This window comes from Rhinolophus sinicus, linkage group LG14 (genome assembly GCF_036562045.2).
Source record: "Rhinolophus sinicus isolate RSC01 linkage group LG14, ASM3656204v1, whole genome shotgun sequence".
Classification (NCBI taxonomy): domain Eukaryota; kingdom Metazoa; phylum Chordata; class Mammalia; order Chiroptera; family Rhinolophidae; genus Rhinolophus; species Rhinolophus sinicus.
The window spans coordinates 6,499,465-6,508,808 of record NC_133763.1 but is presented as its reverse complement, the minus strand read 5'-3'; the positions used below and the strand labels follow the sequence as shown (position 1 = coordinate 6,508,808).

At 41.7% G+C, this 9,344-nt stretch overlaps 1 long non-coding RNA gene across 1 annotated transcript in view; it reads right to left on the bottom strand.

Moving 5' to 3' along the window:
* Positions 1-1,249, bottom strand: part of LOC141568699 (uncharacterized) — an 11,026-nt gene extending 9,777 nt beyond the window's left edge. Inside the window, exon 1 of the long non-coding RNA XR_012491925.1 lies at positions 345-1,249. This is a non-coding gene — a long non-coding RNA (uncharacterized LOC141568699). The remainder of the gene's footprint in view (positions 1-344) is intronic.
* Positions 1,250-9,344: the final 8,095 nt, after the last annotated feature.

Here is a 9,344-nt window from a genome sequence, read left to right as displayed (position 1 = left end):
CCCCTTGGAGTTAATATTCCATGAGCTTGCTTGGGCGTCCCTACTCTGTACTAAGCACTCTATGTGTGTCATTTCATTTTATCCTCACAGACACCCTGGAAAGTCGGTGATGTGAGGCTTCCCCCTTTTTGCAAAGGGGAAATGGAAGCTTGATGCTCTCCAGAGGACACAGCAGAGCTAGGATTTAGTGCCAGGTGTATCTCAATCCAAAGTACTGCCTGAGCTGTCGTCTCTTGTTAAGATGTTACTTTTTATATTGTATATGAATGCCTTGAGTGTGGTTGTATATTCCAGACCCCCATATATATGAAATATATATATATATATATAAATTCTGAATATACCAGGCTGTCTCCACTCTGCTACTCTCCACCGGACAAGCGAGTTGCAGGCTTCGAGGTGGTGCAAGCTCACGCTGCCAGACACGTTCTCCAGCTTTATCTCTTCCCCGCCCACGATACTCTGCATTCCAGCCAAATCTGATCACTCATCTCTGTGATTGGAACACGGTTCACCTTACTCCATCCGGCCTTGGCTTGGATGTACTGGCAACAGAATCCAACCTGCAAACTCAGCTATGCAAAAATATAACTTTATTTTTCTTGAATCAACTCAATTTCTCTCCCTACTGACATTGAGGGAAGTTCATGGAAGTCAAACAGGATTGGCTACGTAATTTGCAGAGCCCGGAGCACCGTGAGAATACAAGCCCCTTGTTCAAAAATTAAGCATTTGAAGACGATGACGACAGCCGAGCATTAAGCCAAGCGCTATCCCCTTCTGAGTAGAGTCCCGTGTGACTGCGTAGTTCACACACCTGTGAAACCGGCCCAATGGTGAATTTCAAATCCCTTTAGCCTTGTAGTTATGGCTAAATTCTGGGAGGCTTACATAGGACGCGTTGGGGGTAGGAGGTATCTAATCCGTGCTATGTGCTGTCCATGCTGCTATCTGCTGAGAAAGCCTGTCTACCTGCCTCTCCATCATTAATCCAAGAAGATGGCCTCATTGTCATCCAGGGGGCCCTTCCTCCTTGTGCCACTGTTTCTTCAGGGCCCAAAGGGGAGAGCTGTGAGTCGGCCTCAGACATGCACACATCCAGGCTCGCAAACCCACCAATCTATCTAAGGGGATCACCCCCGCTCCAAACTTGGCTTTGGGGGACACACCGGAGCCACAGTAGTTATGCACACCCTCTCTCCGCCTGGCCCTGGTCCCCAGCCTGCACATTCCCCACCCCCACCCCCACCCCCAGCCAAAGATATCCCACTAGAGAAGCCAGGAAGGGATTCCCTCCTCTCCCCATCCTGCTTTTGTCATGCACTGAAGTCAAGAATATCCAACAGTACAGTTGTCCCAATGGAGGGGACGTTATGAAGTCAGGGTGGGAAGGGGAGGTATGAGTAAAAGAGTGGGAGGAAAAAACTGGTTGTTATTTTAAATACATTATCCAGCCACACGTATTATATCTCCGGGGCTGTCAAGAATCTGTGTGTCTGTGAGTCCCCCAGTGGGTAGTGAACTCACCACATCCTTAGCTACCCGATTCCACTCTAGAAAAAACTTTTATTACCTTAAATAACCTGTTGTTGTTTATAAAAATTAAAGTACACACACACACACACACACACACACACACAGAGCCAGGGCGATTACAGAGCCCTTCCCTTAACGCAGGGAACGAATTTTGTCTTGATGTAATTTCCATCTACAGGTCTTCAGGTAATGTGGGATTTCATGGAATAAATTGTATCATTTCTACCAAGTACTGAGAAGGCTTCCAAACGTGAGTCGCTTCTCCAGTTATCATGGCCACCTTGACATCCTTGCTTCTCCTCTGGTCCACTCTACTCCCCCAAACACACAGATTTAGATCTCTCTCTCTCTCTCTCTCTCTCTCTCTCTCTCTCTCTCTCTCGCTCTCTCTCTGTCCCCCACCCCCATCCTAACTTTCTCTCTTGTTTAGCATAAAACTTACCAATCCCTAAATGCTTAAATAATAATTTATAATAGTACATTTTGTTAATACATTAATATTATATATAGTGGATATGTACTAATACTTACTAATTTCTATAAAACCAACTAATATTGGTTACGAATATAAGTCTACCACTGTAAAAATAGTAGCGACAAAAGCTAACACTTGCATAGTGTTTATTTTCTATGTGCCCATTATGTTAAAGATTTTATGTATAGGAATCCATTTTCATGAATTCCTTCATGGTGCACATTATAAGGGCCTTCCGTGCTCTTGTGGGTGAGCGACACTGTCATTTGACAAGAAGGACGCCCAGATCCATGGAGCCACTCTTCGGGAGCCCCTCATTTCCATGGTTTATGCCTGTTGATCAGGGGTAATTATTAGAAGCACCTCTGAAACGTTTGAATAGAATTCTAATTTGGACAATGAGTACAATAGCCGTCCAGGGTGACAGGGATTAGCCCATGTGCGGACGCCATTCTGTTAAAGCTAAAGTGTGTTTTAATTCTCAAAAGTCTACTCCAGCAGTGGCCAATTGACCTAGAAATGCATCATCACCATCCCTGGCCTTGTCTTTCTTACCCGGACACCCAATCCCCCTTCTGCTTCTCAACTACATTGATCACCAGACTTTGATGTTCTGCTCTGCATCTTCCCAGCCCTTCAATCAAATCCTCACCATTCTTTTAAAAAATAGACCCGTGTCCTGACTCCACAGCCTAATTCAAGCTGGTTCTGAGCATCTGTCTGGCAAGGTGAACTGTGTAACAATCACAGTTTCCATGCTACATCAAAATAAAAGTGTTTCTCACTCGAGCAATAATTCTACATGAGCGTTTTGGGTGCAGTGGTTCTTCTGGGCAATTATTTTTCAAGTGATGTCTCAAATACTCTTTCCATCCATGGCTTCACTGTCTCCTAAGTTCAGAGAGTCCTATGCTATCAGCTGCAAGAGGAGGACCAAAGAGAGAATGGTGAAAAGACCTGAAAGTGGTATGTAGCATTTCTACCCACATTCTATTGGCCAAAATGTAGAAAAGTAACGTATCACCCGTTCAGTTTTATGCACAAGAAAAGGAAACAGAGTTTGGTTCTGAAGTCTGCGAACGTCAGCCCTCCTGGCAATCCAATACCCATTTCATTCTTTCTCACACAGACAGCACCCTCTTCCTGGTGGGAGAGAAGTCGGAGTTCCCTCCTTCAGCTCAAACCCAGGGTGTCTTGAGGGATGAGTGGTCCTCTCTATCAGGTTCAGATGTGGCTCCCTGGGATCCAGTAACCCTGGAACAGACAGATAAAATTATCTACACGTCCTCCACAATACCCAGTACACCAAAGGGATGCATGAATCCGATAGCCGCAGTAACCCGTATGGAAAAAGATAGCATAAGAAATGAAGCAGTCACGGTCCACGACAATTGTGACATCCTGTTAGTCAGTATGGAGAACTTCTACCCTGGCATGGGGGTGTGACATCACTAGACTCGTATTTGTTCTCTGGATGAAACTCCCTTTTCCATTGTGTGTCTGACCCCTGAGTCGACCCTCAAGGAGCCTCCACTTCCAAGCCATTGTTTTCTGTGGCCATGTCTGAAGGGGATGTTGGGATAAATGTTCTCTTCGGGGGATGAGCAGACTTCTCAGCCTGTTCCCCTGATGGTTTTCTGAGTTATTTGCTTCTAGTCATTTCCCCTGTCCAGTCATACCCAGTGTTCTTTTCTATATATAATTTTCAAGCCTGTCTTATATCTCTGCTTTTTAATCCCTGTTTCTTCCCCTCTCTCTCTCTCTCTCTCTCTCTCAACTTAATACTTAGTGGTGGCTACCTTGAGGCACTCTGAAAGAAAAGACTTATGTAGAAGTTAATTAATTGCCCAAGATGAATATTGGTAGGCTTTTGTCTCTCAAAACCTCTGTCCTATAAATTACTGTTTGAGGTCTACAGTCAGGTGTTTCAATCCTGTAAAGCCCCAAATTTCTGAACTCTTTCTCCCCCCTTTATTGCTGTTCTCAAACTTACCCATTCCTTTCTGAGCTTAACTCTTTCTTGTGATATTTTGCTAAAAGTCAGTCAATAAGCCAACACACTCAAAAATGGTTTCTTCTCAACCACTCTTGCTAGAAATATAAGCTCATTACTGAGGTCTGCCTTCCAAATTATCACAGGCACACTTACTTCACCAAATATGCTGCCATGACATAACACAGACTGCCAGCTTCTCAAATTTTGTTGTCTCATTTCCTCGTTGCCCACTGTGTGACCAACGCTACGTATTTAGGTTACTAGTTAGTCCAAAAAAGACTATTGTTACAAACAACTACAAAATTCCAATGGCCAAACAACATCAGGATTCGTTGTTATAGTTCGTGGACCAGCTTCCTCATTGATAATCTTAGGTGACTCTCCTGGGCCTCTCTTCAAAGAGATGACTCAGGGATCCAGGATATTTCCACCTTGTGGACCTGCCATCCCATGAGGATTTACAATTCTGTTTCCCGTTTTGTGGGTGGGTGTTTTAGGGGTCAAACCTGGTTTCCCTGGTTTGTGGGGTCAAAATCTGATCAATTCGACCTACATCCTGCTGGGCAGAATTTATCTCAATCCCCCTGCTTACTGCAAGGGGAGTGGTTAGGTATGGTCAAACTGTGTGTACAAGAGGGAAGGGGAACTAAGTGCCCCAGTTACTAGTTTACTGCCTCTCACCTCCATATTGACCCTAGTGCTTGTCTGCGATATTGGATGACACTCTCCAAACATTTATTCTACACTGCGAGCTGGATGTAAAGCTTCGTCAATAGGTATTGTTGGCAGGACACTGCACTCGGAAGGAGGCTTCGCTTCTTGGTCTGTGGTGATGAGCTCGGCTGTCTCTTGCTCCTGCAGCACAATCCCTTGGTGCTGTGTGTGGTGGCATCCAGCGGCCTTGTGTCCCAGCTGCATGCCTAGAGAGTTGGCCCCTCAACAACCTTGCAGCCCCAGCATACGACTGGTGACACCCCCCCCAGCATCCGTCCTGGTGTGAACACCACACACTGCAGGCTTCACACTGGCAGCACACCCCAACTCTCCCTGAGCACCTGCCCAACAGCTGTAGGTCACCTGCATCCTGGAGTGTTGGTCCCTGTTGGCCCTTGACTGTGGAGCCCTTGACCTGGGCGAGCCAATGAACTTCTCCGCCATCCAGTCGACTACAAACACACTTCTCAGATGAGCTCTGACGCTTGGCATGGGTTTCCATGTTTGTTCTTCCCTGGACACTGCCTCCGCCTCAGGAGGTCTGTTAGCTAGAGTTCTCTTTAGCCCTTTACAGTCACTTCTCTATCAGAATTTAATAATTGTTTACAATAGACTTCCCTGGGTCAAAGTAGTCCATGGTTTGCTCTTCTGGTTCCACCCAAGCTGTCACAAACACTGGGTTTGGTGAGGATCTATTAGGTTGGTGCAAAAGTAATTGCAGTTTTTGCAATTCTTTTAAACCTTTAAAACCGCGATTACTTTTGCACCAACCTCATCGTATTTCTGTCCTGGCTGGAGTCTGTGTCGGCCAAGCTCTGTAGTACAAGGTCTATTTCATGGAGAAGAGAACTGAAAGTCAGGTCTTTGGATTCTAAATCACCACGAGGGATAGGAAATCATATAGGACATGGCAAGTGAAACTTTCAGTGAAAAAAAAATTAAGTGCAACAATAATATTATGTCTACAAGATAACGTTTTCTCACCAAAGGTATTTAGCATGGCAAACCATTTATGCAACATTAAACATGAACTAGATCATTATGTTTACAAGGAGGTCTGTTAGCTAGAGTTCTCTTTAGCCCTTTACAGTCACTTCTCTGTCATAATTTAATAATTGTTTACAATAGACTTGTTTAATAATTATTTAATAATTATAATTTAATAATTGTTTACAATAGACAAGATCAAAAATATGTTTTCCCGACACAGCCAGATTAACAGACCTAAAATTAATGTTTGTTTGCTCCTCATCCATTTCTCTCTGTGTGTAATTTTTTATTGGTATAATTCAGATACCATAAAATTAACTGTTTTAAAGTGTAGAATTCAGTGGTTTTACTATATTCACAAAGTATGCTACTATTAACTTTATCTAATTCCAGATCATTTTTATCACCAGAAAAAGAAACCCTGCTTTTGCCCCTGTTGTCAACTCCTGTGCTTTGTGTCTCTCTGGATTTACCTTTTCTGGTAAATTTTAAGTTTCATATAAACAGAATCATACAATATGCGGCCTTTTGTGTCTGCCTTCTTTCAATTAGCCTTACTCTCAAGGTTCACTCATGATGTAGGATGTGATTTTTAATGTTTGATTTTTAAAATCATAAAAACATACATCTTCTTCTAAAACCTATGTTGTTAATACTGAGACAGTCACCCAGTTTTTACTTGAAAAAAAAAAAAGGCAATAATTATGAGGGGGAAAAAAGTAAAAATTGTAATGATTTCATGAAATTCTACATGCGAGCAAAAAAGAAAGTGAAAAATACCTCCAATCGTGCCTTCTAAATTTTCTCTCATGGTAGACTGCTACTAATAATCAACACTTATGTAACACTTCAGAATTTCAACACATTTTTATATTGAATGCCAAAGGTAACACCTACTGCGGGAATTATATGCTGGGCTTTAATTCTAGGAGACTAGGGATAGTATAAATAGCACTACTACTTTTTTTTTTAGTTGTTATTATCACACATCCTAAATATAAGTTAATAAAACCTCTAGTATTTCTGTAAAAATGCTTCTGTGAGTAGAGATTGGCAAAAACCCACAGAGCAGCTTGCTTTTTGTTTTGTTTTATTTTTTTCAGAGAAAATCTTGAACTTGAGTTAATTGTGAGCTGTCTCTGAGAGGGTAGGATGGATCCAATTTTATTTCAAGTTCTTCCATAATATAAGAAGGGAGGTGAGATGTGATATATAATACCATCATCTTCATATCTATACTTAATGGTTTTCTTCCCGACCCTATCTTCCGAGATGTTAAAAGCTATTCCCAAGCAGTCATAAAATCCTAGCTTGTGTTTAGCAAGAATCTTTGCAATACTCCTCTGAGATACGAGGTTGGAATATTATTACAGCTGGAGAAAAAAAGATGATGGTAAGCTAAGTGACTTGTCCAAGGAGACACTATAAATCAGACGTGGGCCTCGGAGATAAACCTGGGCTTCCCTTGAAGACTTTTCTCTATGATACAATATGGCTTTTCTGAGCCTTTTAAGGTTCCTCGTTAACCCTGCAGTTAATTTCCATGTTGTATAAGGCATTTTCCAGATACATAAATATAACCTTCCTTAACACAATTTCTCAGGCCATTCAAATTAAAGAAATCCCCTCCTAATAAAGACCAGAGAGAATCTGCCTCAGATACAGACATTGGAAACCCAGTAACTTACAGTAATGACTTCCATCTGACCCCAGTGACTGATGTGAGGTTATCACATGGCCTGGCTTATTACCCTTGTTATTGAGGACTGAAACATAAGTATGTTGGGACTACTGGCTATCGTTTCTCACTAATGGGAGCAATATGTGGAATATAATATGGACCCAAAGATTTCTTAGTCAGGTGCAAGTTAGAAAAAATGATTCTTATCCCCAATGTTAAAGATGCCTTTTACAAAACTCACATGTATTGTGCCGCTATGGGGTAACTAGGACATCTATAAACTAGATTCAGACAGAGGGGCAACTATGCTTCATAAGATGCTTCATATCACAAGGCATCTATTCCCAGCCTCTACTCTCAATTGCTGGGTGATTCTTTGATTGGTCCCTGTGTTTCTCTGCATCTCAGAAGAATAGACGCATCTCATAAGCCCGGTCCATAGTGTTTCTGTGACCCTTCCTGACTTGGATTTACCATCTGTGTTACGTATAACAAAGGCATATATCACTGTTCCTTAAGAATATTGGCCATGACCTTTCATGACCTTTAACTCTTTCCTGCTTCCCACCTTAGCACCCAGGCTGCAGAGGCCTGCTTTTCACCTTGAGCCAAGAGAAGAAGTCAAAATTTAGTTTACATTGTAAAGTTATCTGCAAAGCTACTCTTGACCACAAAGAAAGCAACATTTGATATCAGGTAAATAGAATAATTAACGCCTTAGTATGAAGCAACTATATTTAGGAATCTTTTCTAAGATATCCTAACAGCTCCACTCAGGAACGATAGGTAGGGACATTGTGTGACTGACTGAGTTTTCAAAAGTGGCTCTGCACATGACTGCATGTCTTCATGGGACAAATTCCAAGAGTGGAATTGCTGGATAATTCATAAGGGTTGTTGTTACATGACCAGCTTTCATTTGGAAAAGACGGTAACCATCGTCTCTCCCACTGACAGTGAAGGAGCATGGTCTGCATCCAGGTCTTCTGATTCTTGCTGAGGCTGAAGGTACACTGTGATAAATTCCTTTTAGTCTTACCACTGAAAGGCAGAGGACAGATCCAACCTTCACAGAGCCTTCTTCTATGCAATGCCATTTTTATTCAAGTTTTATCCCCCATTTGAAGCACATATGTAATTACTTCTGTAAATCTAGAGGAATTAATTTTCTATCTATTGTGAGGTTCAGATGGGAACTATTTTAGCAGCGGATGCCAAAGAGAAATTTTAATTCTTAAGCCCAATTTCATATGCATGGGTTTGAATGGAATAGGGTAAAATGCAAACTTTTGAATAGTCAGTTATAATAAATAACTCTACTACATGGTATGCAATGTGGATTTATTATTAATCTCGAGAATTTCTTTTTTATCCCTCCTGCCATAAGCCTTTATCCAGAAGAAGCTAAAGCACAGCCAATTTCCCTGGACGTCCACCATGCAACTCAACTCAACTTTTCTCCCGAAGCTCTCTGCCTCTCAATTGTTAAGAGATTTGCGGTCCAGAATGATCATCAAATATTGTGATGCAATTAGAGAGGATTGATCATTTTGTTTTATGAACAATATTATCACCGGCAATATAATGCCTATGCAAATCAGAAATTCCCTCAAATTTCTGAAATTTAAAATTGACGAATAAGGCATCGGTTGACAAGGGTAGATTGTTTCAACTGTAAAAACTGGAAAAAACTCGATGTTTTCACTATGCTCCTCAATAAATATACGTGCATACAGACCTACCCATTTGTTCCTGTAACAATTTTAAATCTCCTTTTGCCTCTCAGTGCAAAGATCGCTACAGATAGCACTTCAAACTCAAGCGATGTCTCACAAACAACAGATGCTTGTTTTTAGGAGAATAAAGGGGAAACTATTAAGGAAAAGAAAGTTTCCTTTAGGAAGTTTTTTTGTTTTGTTTTGTTTTGTTTTTTTGTTGTTTTTGTTTCCATT